The sequence below is a fragment of the Rhinolophus hipposideros genome (assembly GCF_964194185.1).
Source record: "Rhinolophus hipposideros genome assembly, chromosome: 23".
NCBI lineage: Eukaryota > Metazoa > Chordata > Mammalia > Chiroptera > Rhinolophidae > Rhinolophus > Rhinolophus hipposideros.
This window is the reverse complement of record NC_138069.1, coordinates 40,340,557-40,352,720: the sequence shown is the minus strand read 5'-3', so window position 1 is coordinate 40,352,720 and position 12,164 is coordinate 40,340,557.

Below are 12,164 nucleotides of genomic sequence, written 5' to 3'. Positions count from 1 at the left end.
AAGCTGATCAAGTGTTTATTGAGCTGACTTCTGTGTGCTGCTGAGAATGCAGCTGTGCACAGCAGGTCTCGGCTTTCCTGGAGTTGATGGACAGATGGGAAAGACAGACAGTTAACACACAGACAGACAGAGGACTCAACAAGCAAGACGCTATGGGGTCCTATGAAGGGCTGGGATGAATATAAAGCAGGATGGCATGCTGGGGACACATGGAGGATGTGTGCCTTTACAGTGGCAAGTTGGATGTGACACGTTGGATGTGACACAGAAGCTGGGACTTACATGACAAGAAGGAGGCAGCTCCTGAATACCTACAGCGGTGATTCTCAGACTCTGCTGAGCATCACCCTCATCTGGAAGGCTGTTAAAACACGGGCTTCTGGGTCCCACCTTCAGAGTTTCAAAGTCAGTGTGGGGTGGGACCTGTGGATGTGCATGTCTAACGAGGTCCCCAGTGGTACTGATGCTGCCGGCCCTGGGACCCACTTTAAGAACTATTGGACGAAAGGGAGAGCGTTTTCAGTAAAAGGAACAAGGTGCCCAAGGTGTGAGGTACAAATGGGCTCAGTCATTTGAAAGAATAGATGGAAGGTCAGTGTGGTTGGCATGTGAGGAGCAGTGGGAGGCGTGGTCAGAGCAAGGGTGGAGCAGAGAGGCCACTGAGGTCAGGGGAAGGGATGGGGTGGGGTTTGGATTTTATTCTAAGGGCAACAAAACATCTTTGGAGAGGTTTAAACAGTGAGTGCTATGCTCTTAACACGGGAGAGTAGTCATAGGACCAATCTCAGTGTTGTTGTGAGGATTAAAAGAGTCAATATGTGTAAAGTGTTGAGAACAATGCCTAGGACATAGAGAGTACTCAGTAAAGTCAAGTACCACCACCGTCACCACACTACCATTACCATAACACCATCGTCTCCATCATCTCCATCACTACCCCTCATCACCATCATCATCTTCATTACCATCATCTCCATCACCATCATCTCCATCACCATCATCTCCATCACCATCATCTTCATCACTACCCTTCATCACCATCATCATCTTCATTACCATCATCTCCATCACCATCATCTTCATCACTACCCTTCATCACCATCATCATCTTCATTACCATCATCTCCATCACCATCATCTCCATCACTAGCCCTCATCACCATCATCATCTCCATCACCATCATCTCCATCACTACCCCTCATCACCATCATCTTCATCACCATCACCACCACCATCACTATCTTCACTGTCATCTTCATCATCGTCACCACCACCACCACCATCTGATACATGATTCATGAAAGGTATTTTGGCCACTGTGTGGAGAATAGATGACAGGGCCAGAACAGAATCCGGGAGACCTGCCAGGACTATTCTAAGTTTTCAGATGAGAGGTGCTTGTGGCTTGTTCTAGGAAGGTAGCAGTAAAAACAGAGACCACTAGACACACTCATGATGTGTTTTGGAGATGAAGTTGACCCGACTTGCTCAAGAATTAAGTGTTTGGGTGGCTGGGGAGCATATCAGGTGGGGGCAGTCAAAGAGTTAAGGATGACCCCTTCATGCCTAGGAACGTGGGAGGCTCAGGGGATAAATCGCTGAGCCAAAAAAATGATGTAGGCACTCTCTGTCCTCCCCTATCCCATGCCCTTCTCTCCCCGTGGCTCCCATTCTGTTAATAATGGTTCATACCCAAGAAAACCCACCCAGAGTGGCTGGGCTACAGATGAGCAAGACAGGGCCCTTGCCTCAGTCTCTCCAATCAGCACACTATCTGGGGCCACCCACCAACCCCGTCAAAGGCAAGTGTGTAAACATGTGTTCTTGTTCTCGTCTTGGCTTCAGGCAGCACAGGAATTGGCCAAGTTCTTGGGCTGTGAGCAGGAGAATGGGTTATTATCTACATTATCATCTACAGACTTCTGAATGAAATGTAAGTGATAAAAGTCATTCTTTTATTTTGTTTCATTTAGTTTTTTAACAGTTTGTTGATACATAATCTGTATACCATACATTTCCCCATTTAAACTGCAGTGTAGAACTCAGTGGCTTTTTGTATATTCACAGAGCTGCACATCCATCACCACAATCAATTTCAGAAAATTTTCGTTATCCCCCCCCAAAAAATCTGCACTTGTCAGCCATCACCACCCCCCAATCTCCTCATTGCCTCCGGCCCCTGGCAATCACTAATCTTTCGATGGATTTTTTTTTGGGGGGCATTTCATATAAATGGAATCACATAATATGTGGTCCTTTGTTGGCTTTTTTCATCGAACACAATGTGTTCAATGTTCATCTATGTTGTAACATGGAGCAGTGCTTCATTCCTTTTCATGGTTGCATAGTATTTCACTGCATAAGCTACACCCCATTTTGTTTATCCATTTGTCTGTTGATGGACATTTGGGTTGTTTCTACTTTTTGGCTGTTGTGAATAATGTTACTTGAATATTCATGTACAAGTTTTTGTGCGAGCATGTTTCATTTCTCTGGAGTATATACCTAGGAGTAGAATTGTTAGGTCATATGGTAACTCTTTTTGGGGGAACTGCCAGATTGTTTTCCAAAGTGGCTGCAGCATTTTACAATCTCACCAAAAGCATGTGAGGGTTCCAATTTCTTCACATCCTCACCAACACTTGTTGTCTGTTTTGTGACTATAGCCATACTGGTAGGTAGAAAATGGTATCTTGTTGTGGCTTTGATTTACATTTTCCTGATGCCTAATGATGTTGAGAATATTTGCACGTTCTTATTGGCCATTTATACATTTTTTTCTGTAGAAACATCGTTTCAGATCTTTTGTCCATTTTCAGTGAGTTGTCTATTTTATTATTGAGTTATAATAGTTCTTTATAGTCTAGTTAAAAGTCCCTTATCCGATATATGATTTGCAAAAATTTTCTCCTGTTCTGTGGGTTGTCTTTTCACTTTATTGATGGTATCCTCTGGAGCACAAAAGTTTTTAAGTTTGACCGCATCCAGTTTATCTCTATATTGCTTCTGTTGCTTGTGCTTTTGGTGTCGTGTCTATCTTTGCATTTTTTTTCTTTGCTTTCATGTATCTTTTCTCGTTCCTGCTTTCATCTCCTAGCCATCCACTGGGAACTCAGTTTCAAAGTCTCTCCTCCAGGTAATATTCTCTGGCCTCCAAGACGGAGCTGGGGGGCAGCCCCTGTGCTCCCCACAACCCCTACCTGTACCCCTACCTGTGCCCTGTTGTACCTGCCTGTCCACATGCCAGTCTCTCCCAGGAGATTGGAGCTCCTTGAGAAAAACGACTGTGTTTTCTTTTCTGTTGAGTGTGCCAGGCCTGGGACAGATAGTTCTCAATGATGTTGAATGAAAGAAGGAAGAAGAGACGATATAAAAAGCAGTGTGAGCTGAATGTGGGGATCAGTTAGGATGGATCGGAAAGGAAACCTAACGGCCAGACAGCATGTTTTATGTAAAAGATAAGGCCAGTAGTTTGTGTGTGGGAGAGCAGGCTGAGAGTTTATATTGTGGTTGTATTTTGGGGGCCCTTGAATGCCAGGTTTAATGTCTACAATTTCAGACCCAAAAGGAAGCCACTCAAGTTTTGAGCTAGAACTTTATTTGCTTCTATGAAGTAAACGAAACCCCATGTCTTTTTAAAAATCTCTTGGTGTCCTGCAGATAAAAGAGCTCTGGATTGGAGTTCAGTGATTGCACCCAGATCTGAAAAACCCGCTGTGACCTTGTGCAGGTCACTTAATTTCTTTGGGTTTCAATTTCTCCCCTGCCACATGAATTAGTATGTTTTGGCTCTAAGCTAGCAATTAAAACAAAGTTATTTTGGAAGGTTGACAGGGGCCGATAGACTCAAGGGGTAGCTGGATCACAGGCGTGCACCATGGAAGGGATTCAGGGCTCTTAGTTCCAGAGACTGGAAAGCAGACCTTCAGGCGAGGCCCGGTGTGGGTAAGCGCCCCCATCCTGTTTCAGTCCTTTCGTTTATCTGTTTCAGATTTCACTTCTAGGGAGGGAGGGCCCACTTGGCTGGCTTGGGAGTGGTCCTTGCCCGCTTGCTGGGGCAGGATGGAAGCTTCAGGGAGCTCCGTCAGGCTGTATCTAATTAGGGAGATATCATTCTTCAAAAGAAGATCGAGGTGAAGGGCCAATAGATGCTACCATTACAGAAAAGAATGAGGACCCGCCACAGCCATAGCAATGGGTAGGGCTTGGCATTGGCACCTACCAAGTCCCTTTGATACCTAACAGTGGGTGATTCTGTTATTCCACGGGGGAATGGAATCCTTTCTTACTCAAGAAAAGCTAGCATTGGAATGGATGATCTCCAGCTTTGTAGACCATGCCGATCTCAAAGTCCTCACTCTCTAAGAAGCAGGATAGCCGAACCCATTGCTATCACTGATGGTGACAAGTACCATCAGTTTTATCTCTCAGGCCAACACAGCTTGAGCATGTGTTAGGTAGCAGACACTGTAGGAGTGAGTATGGCTACCTATGTTTTCTCTTTGACTCTCCACAAAGGACAATAGGAGTTACACCCATTTTATAGATGAGGAACCTGAGGCTTGAAGCATGACAAACTTCTGGAATGAGTCGGTGCTGGCACCAGCGTTTGACCTGGGACCTGTCTGTCTCCCAGCTAGGATGTATGTTGAAGTTACGAGCTTTCCCAGGCAGCAGAAAGCTCCCCTGGTCCACAGGGCCCCGTTTGATCTGATCTCTGTCTCGTCTTGTATTATGAGAGCCTTTACTCTCTGCCCTCAATCCACACTGGCTTTCTTTGAGTTTGCTGAACATGGCATGTTGCTTCCCAGCAAGAGGCTTTTGCCTGCACTGTCCTCTCTGCTGAGGACGTGGTTCTCTAGCTCTTTACCTGGTTGCTTTCCTTCTCTGACTCCCCAGCTAGATAGTCTCCTCAATGATAAATTCGTGTCCGCTTCATTGCAGTGTAAGGTAATGACCCTTCTAATACGTTTCCTCAGTAATCCATAAGCCTCAGGAGGGCGGGTACCGTTTGGTTTGCCCTCAAGCATGTCTGTAGTGTCTACAAAGTGTCTAGAACATTGCAGGCCCTCAAGAAATATATATGGAAGGAATGGAAGATGCTATTACACACAGTCTACGTTGCAAAGTGGGCCGAGTTCTCCAGAAAAGGGAAGTGGAGCCAGGAGGACGTTCTCTACCACACCCAAGCTCAATGTTCAGCCCTAACACACTCTGAGATTGTACCTGTGCAGTAAGGAAAGCATCATTTTCCCCTTAAATGTGGCTGACACTCCACCCCACTGTAAGAGAGAGATGTCACATGGCCCAGATTCCTGCCGTGGTTCGTTAAAAAGCGGGCACATGATGGTGATTAATTCCCTTTGTTCTGCTCTCTCTTCCTCTTCCCACTCCCATAAACATTTTCAAAATCTATAAACTGTTAATGAAGAACAAATAAAGTGAGGAACTACATAAGCTCAACCTCCGAGACCCCTCTGGCTCAGCACCGAAGTCCTGCCAACTAATCATTTGCAGGCCACTTGGAAGCTGGAGCCCTGGGAAAAGCCATTAGATCAGATGGGGCATTTTTGATGAGGGACAGTCCGTGGCCACCCATTGTTTGTGACACATTTTGGGGAATACTCTGGCCTTCTTTGCGATGTGAATTTGTTTAAATCACTTGCTCCCAAGATTTGATTCAAAGTGTGAGCTGAACACAAGCCAGCTACTGTTTGCAACCCTACTGATCATCGTGTGCCCCAAACGGCTCTGTCTGTCACACTCTATTTAATAATCTTGGGTGAACAATTGAATCAGAGCATTTTTTAAACAAATTAGACTTTCACGACACCAAGATGCACCCCCAGATCAGACTAATAGGCTAGGGTGTTGACAGATACAAGCTTCTCGAAACAAACGACTTCAAAGAGAACCAGCCATGTCCATGTACAATTGAAACCCCATTAAATTTGTCCTCTAGCCTGCTGCTTCTTTCATAGATCTGAGCCATTTCGGTTGACAATGGAGTCTGTTTTGGCTAATTAATTAAATGCCAGCTATTTTTTAATTGCAATGACTAATTCTTTCAATAACAAATGTTACAGGAGAAAATACTGGACAAAGTCTGTTTGCGCTGGTCAGATTTGCAGACTGTGGGCTGAGGAACCAACAGCAGAGGTGAGAGCCAGTAGAAAGCAGCACAGTTCTCTCCCTGGAGAGGAGGCTGCTATAATCACCCAGGGTCCATGAGTAGTTTTTTCTTGGATTGCAATATAATCACCATCAATTCTTTCTTTCCATGAAGACCCTTCGTAAACCTCATTTCGCAGAATGACCTTTTAAACCTGAAAGGAAGCTCTGAGATCATGCTTTCCAAAATGCTCCCCTCCCCACTCAAACATTTTGTAGACACACAAACTGGGGTCCCAAGCAGTCAGGTGAGGTGATGAGGCCACATAGATGTGAAGTTTATTGCTAGAATGTTCTATTTCAGTTCCTGCTCTGCCTTGACCTCTCCATGGGAACTTGATACCTTACTCTTCCTTTTTCAGACACTTCCCTCTTTAGTGAAATGAGCACCACGCTGCCCTGCCCCCCGCCCCGTGAGGATGAAATAAGGTAACTGTGTAGGTATCATTACAGAACAGATACTCAAAAATGTGTTGATTCTAGAAACCACAGCTGAGGGAAGGAGGGGAGCCCTAGGCCATCTGCAAAATGTCCTCATTATCCATCAAGAATCATGGCAGATATTTTTCAGCAGGTTTCCCTCCCCTTAGTCATGGCACCTACATTTATCGAAAGCTCCCAATGTGCCAGGTCATGTTTGAGGCATTGAACTCCAAGGCCAACCAATGTCTGTGTACTCCCCTTCTTTCAGCACCCGCCGCTGAGCTCCACTTTGGAGCCACTCTTCTGGTTGGCTGCAGTTGCCGGACTGTGGTAGGATAACCCCCTCTTCCAGGCCTGACCTTTCCTGCTGTGCCCTTGCTGTCTTTCCCCCGTCTGCCAGCTCAAGGGAGAAAATTCTCAGGATCTCGAGGAAGGTGCGGCCAGGTAGAAGGAGACTGGGTCCCTGAGAGATGCTATGGAGGAGACGTGTTGTGCGTGGCTGAGATCGTGCGTGGAGTTATTACGAGAGCTGAAGGCACTGTGGGGTCTGAGTGACTTACATGAATTGACTTACTCATCCTCACAAGCCTTTTAATCCTCACTTTGCAGATGAGGACATTGAAGCACAGAGAGGTTAAGTGACTTGCCCAGGTTCTCACAGCTGGGACAGAGCAGGGCTCGGCCCTCGTGCGTGCTCTTCACTGCACTCTGGAGACTTGGGCAGTATGAAGCTATGGACATTTTGTCTATTTCTTTTGGAGGATCTACCCCTCCATCATCCTCCCTCCCTCTCTTTTCCTTCCTTACTTCTTTGCGCATTTACTGAGGGTCTATGTATGCAAGGAATCGGGCCATGTGATAGTCTGAGGCTCTTATGATGAATCGGACATGGTCCCTGCCTGATAATACCCACTGCTTTGTGAGGAAAGAGACTGGAGAATGGATAATGATCAGGTCATGTGATGAGTGCCCTGATGGGACAAGCATAGAGTGCCATGGTGGCACCGATAAGGGACATAGTGACTCACGTCTGATTGGGGCAGACGTTGTAGGTCAGGGAAGGGGTGATGCTTAACCTGGATCTTAAAGATGAAGAGACGTCGTCAAGGACAAGAAGGTAGGGAAGGGTACAGCTTGAGCAAGGGCGTGGAGGCGCAAAATACTGCCACGGTTGCAGACTTGGGCATCTGGAGAGGAGGAGGACGAAGGGAGGCCATAGAGGATAAATGGCACCGGGCGGCGGGGGCGTTAGGCTAAGGAGCTTTGATTTAATCCGGGAAGCAGAGGGTGCTGGGGTCAGATGACCATTACAGGGAGATCACCTCGGGGGCAGCCCAGCCTGCAGCTGGAGTCAGGAGACGGGTGCAAAGCCTGCCCCGTTCCCAAGGACCCCGCTGCCCCTGCCCTCTGATGCAGGCAGCCAGGCTCCTTTCCATCCTCTTATCAGGAACACGAACACCAAGCAGTTTATCTCCTCTCTTCAAGAGCCTGCTAAAAACAGACCCAGGGGATGTAACAACTTCAGAGGGTGGTGTTCCCACCAGGCTTCAGACAGCCTCTCCAAGGCAGCTCATCTCTCTTGCCAGAATGGGGCCAGGAAGCTGGCAGGATTCGAGTAACTGCTATCGGGAAACATTTAAAAATAAAAAAGGCTTCTCCCGGAGCAGGGATGTGTCTCCAAAATCCAAGAGCCCCGTCCTCGGGATCCAAGCCACCTCGAGTCACTCCTACTTCAGTGTAGATGCTGAAAAGCCAAGGTCAAGTGTTTGGAGAGGGACTTCTAAGTCCACAGAATGAATAGGGGTTATGTGATTCCGTCAGGGGTACCACCCGAGGACAGGACCAGGGGAGCCTGGTGGCTTCAAGGAGCAGCATTCCCTGATCAATTCAGAAATGACTTATCTTTTTGTACCATTTGAAATCTATGAATGTCAGATCTGGAAGAGAGGCCAGAAAACAGTTGGATTCTACTGCAGGTGAATTCCTGATGCTCAGGGCTTCCTCATGCTGGAACCTTCTGTGGAGAGCCACCCTGCCAGGGTCTTTCTATCTGGTATTGTTGGGAATTCTGCCCTGTGCAGTGGGGTCTGTCCTGGGTGTCCCCGATTAGTTTGGCATTAATAGGTATTGAGTAGAGGTGAGAAGCAGGGGTCCTAGGGCTGGACCCCAGCACTTACCGCCCAGCTCAGACGCTCCTGTCGTATTGTGCTGTGAACTTGGGCAGGTTGCCTCATCTCCCCAAGCCTCTCTTTTTGCCCTCTGTGACATGGAGAAGATAACATTGCCTCATCATACTGTCATAGGAGGATGGCATGAGATTGTGTCTGTGAAATCACGCAGCTGAATGCCTGTATGTCAGCGGTAGGTCCTTTCTTGCAGTTGTGGAATGCAAGTTGTGGAAGTCATGGAATACATCTCATGAGTCTCCTGTTTAATGATGACTGTAATTCTCTTTAAAATCATAGCCCTTCCATTTACAGGGTACCGCGCCGTGTTCCGAGAACGTTCTCATCCCACGTGGACCTCACGCAGTCCCACGTGCAGCCCCGTCAAGTTGGCAGGGCAGGATGTGGCCTTTCTTTTATGGGCCAAGAGGCTGATGTTCTCACAGGATGTTTGGCTTGCCTAAGTCAAGGGCATTGGCCAGGTCTGCTGGGACCATTGCTGTTGATTTCTTTCCCCTTTTTATTTGTGATATCCAGCAGGGCAGTGTGGCAGAAACTGTTCCCTCCTGAGCCAACGCTGGGTGCTGGGTGCTGGCTGCTGAGCTCGTGCATGTCATCGGATGGCCCACACGTCTAGGACATCTGGGGGGACCTAGGCCCACAACTCCAGGACACCACGGATTCACCATCGCTTCCTTTACCACCTTGGGTTCAGTCGCAATTTTCAGCAAGACTTTTTATCTTTCTCTTGTGTCTGGAAGAACAGAGTCATGTCATCTGTCCCCACAGACAGAAACCAAGGCCAATGTGGGCCTGTGGTTAGGAATAGAATCAAGTTCTCCCCAGAACAGCCAACTCAGAGCAACATTAGCACATGAAGAGGGTGTAAAACAGGCTCCTGTCCTCATGCTGGCAGACCTCAAGGGGCCCGATTTGTAAGTGCATGAGGGAAGATGCATAAAAACAAGTCATTAAACACCACTCAAAATAACAGCATAAAGTACTGGCTCCGTGGAGAAAGGGGCATCGCACAAATTATTGGGTGGTCAGGAAAAGCTTTGTCTTCCTGCTTGTGACTTGAGGCTCCATCTTCTCTGCAGATTCATGTTTGCTCGCCGGCGGGAAAGCGGGACCAGATGGTATGCCCAAGTGAGCCATTGAACCTTGGTTAATAAGCAGGGTCTGAAAGACGTGAGCAGGGTTAGGAAGAGTTGATGGAGTGGTGGTCCATCCCAGAGGGGAATATGGGTTTGGGGAAGGAAGGATGTGGGAATTTGGTATTTCACTCTATATACTATTTCTATAGATTTTGTAATAATAAGCATGTATGCATTCTGTAACTTCTCAAATAGAAATTGATCATAGGATAGACCATCATGCCAGGGGGCTGACAGGGGTCCTGGAAATTGCATCAGGACTTTGTCCACAGTTGGCCCATTTTACCCAGCTTCCAAGCACTGTCTTCTCTAGAACGTTACTCTGTGGAGGCAGCTTCATACCCCATTTGATGAATGCGTTGTCAACAGCGCAAGCCAACTGAAATAATAATGGGAGAAACGTCTGCTTCTGCCAAGAACTGAGAACTGGAATGACGCTGGCGGGTGTTTCCTGAAGCCAAAGGCAGGTTTCCTATAATTAGAAGCAATTTGCTAGAAAGTTTACCAGGCTCTTCCAAAGCACACAATATGGCAAATTGTTAAAGGTTTCTTTATTTTTCCTTTCCTTTCATGACACGTTGCAGATGGAGAGCGTGGAATACTCCCTGTTCCTGGGCTGAGATTGTTATTTTAGAGGACCACGTCTTTGCCGAGTCAGTGGAGTGGGAAGAAGAAAACCAACTTTTTGTGTCACTGTGGGAAATGGGAGCGAACTCAGAATCATATTCTAAACATTTCGAAGCCCGAGGCCTTTGCAGCTGTCTCCACTGAGAGACCTCAGCTTTAGCCAAGCAGGATCTAGCAAGTGAAAGGTACACCAAGACCAAGCTCAACGATGTCCATTCCAGCATGTAAGAAAACAGGACACTCAGACTGCACTTACACCAACTGCTCTTCCCATTTCTGTATGCACGGTGCAGCGATGGGTAGACGAACATCTCCGGACTTTCCCAGCTCGGAGCCAGGCACCTTGCTCATTCTGTGCGGTGCAGCCCCCTCATCCCGCCCGCCCAGCCCAACCGCCCTGCCGTAGGTACTACCACTATTCTCAGTGTATAGATGAACTCAAGACCTAGAAAGGCGAAGGCATTTTCCCAGAATCAGAGGCAAAGCTAGAAGGCACGAGATAGTCTGGCTGCTAAGCCAGCGCCCTTTCTACTATTCCCATGTGCCTGGCTGTTGGAGCCACTCTTAAATGGACGCAAGGCTGGCTCTCAAGGCCAGGGCTGACTACACAGGATTCCCAGATCCTCCAGACTTGGCCTCTAAGAGAGAGTGGAACAGGCTTGCCCCTCCTCCTTGCTCTAGGAACGGTAGCTCTACAGCATTGGGAGCAGCCCCCTTCTTGGGGGCCTTCTCAGCCAGCTTCAGCTGCCCACCTCCTCTATGGCGTAAGCAGTTGGGCTGGCAAGTAATCCTGGAAGGACCCTGACTCAGGACACCACTGTTCTCAGCCATGCTTTCTAACGTCAGGCATTTGTATTCCAGAACCCTGGGAAGATGGCCTCCTCAATCCTGTTTTCCCATGAACCCAATGCGGAGAGACAGAAGGTGAGTGCCGGGGACCTGCAGTGTGTATGTGGAATATGGCTCAAATGTAAGATGGGTTAGACCAGGGAAGTCCTGGATATAAAGGAAAGAAAATGAATTTCTTAATTAGCCCATCCATCCATCCATCCATCCATCCATCCATCATCCATCCATCATCCATCCATCCATTGTCTATCCATTCACCCATCCATCTAACTATTCAACCAGTGCTATATCTGAGGTAGAACAGGCAATAATTGAGGGAATAGCCCCACATGAAAACAGATTGTGTTAGGATGATGAGATAACATGGTTTTCTTCCCCCAATGATTTTTTAAAAATCTGGCTGCAGCCTTAAAGAAACTGAGAAAGAAGGATAGAAAAAGCATGGGCTTAGACACAGAAAGACAAATACTGCATGATCTCACTTATATGTAGAATTTTTTAAAAGTTGAGTTCATAGAAGCATTCATAGAATGGTGGGTACCAGTGGTGGGGGAGGCGTGGGGTAAGGGGAGGGGATATTGGTCAAAGGTGCAAAGTCAGTTCTCAGGTGCATTAGTTCTGGACGTCTGCTGCACAGCTTGGTGACTGCAGCTCACACTAATGTATTGTAGACTTGAAATTTGCTAACAGAGTAGATCCTACATGTTCTCACCACACACACACAAAGGTAACTACGTGAGGTGAGGGAATGATTAATCAGCTAGAATGGGG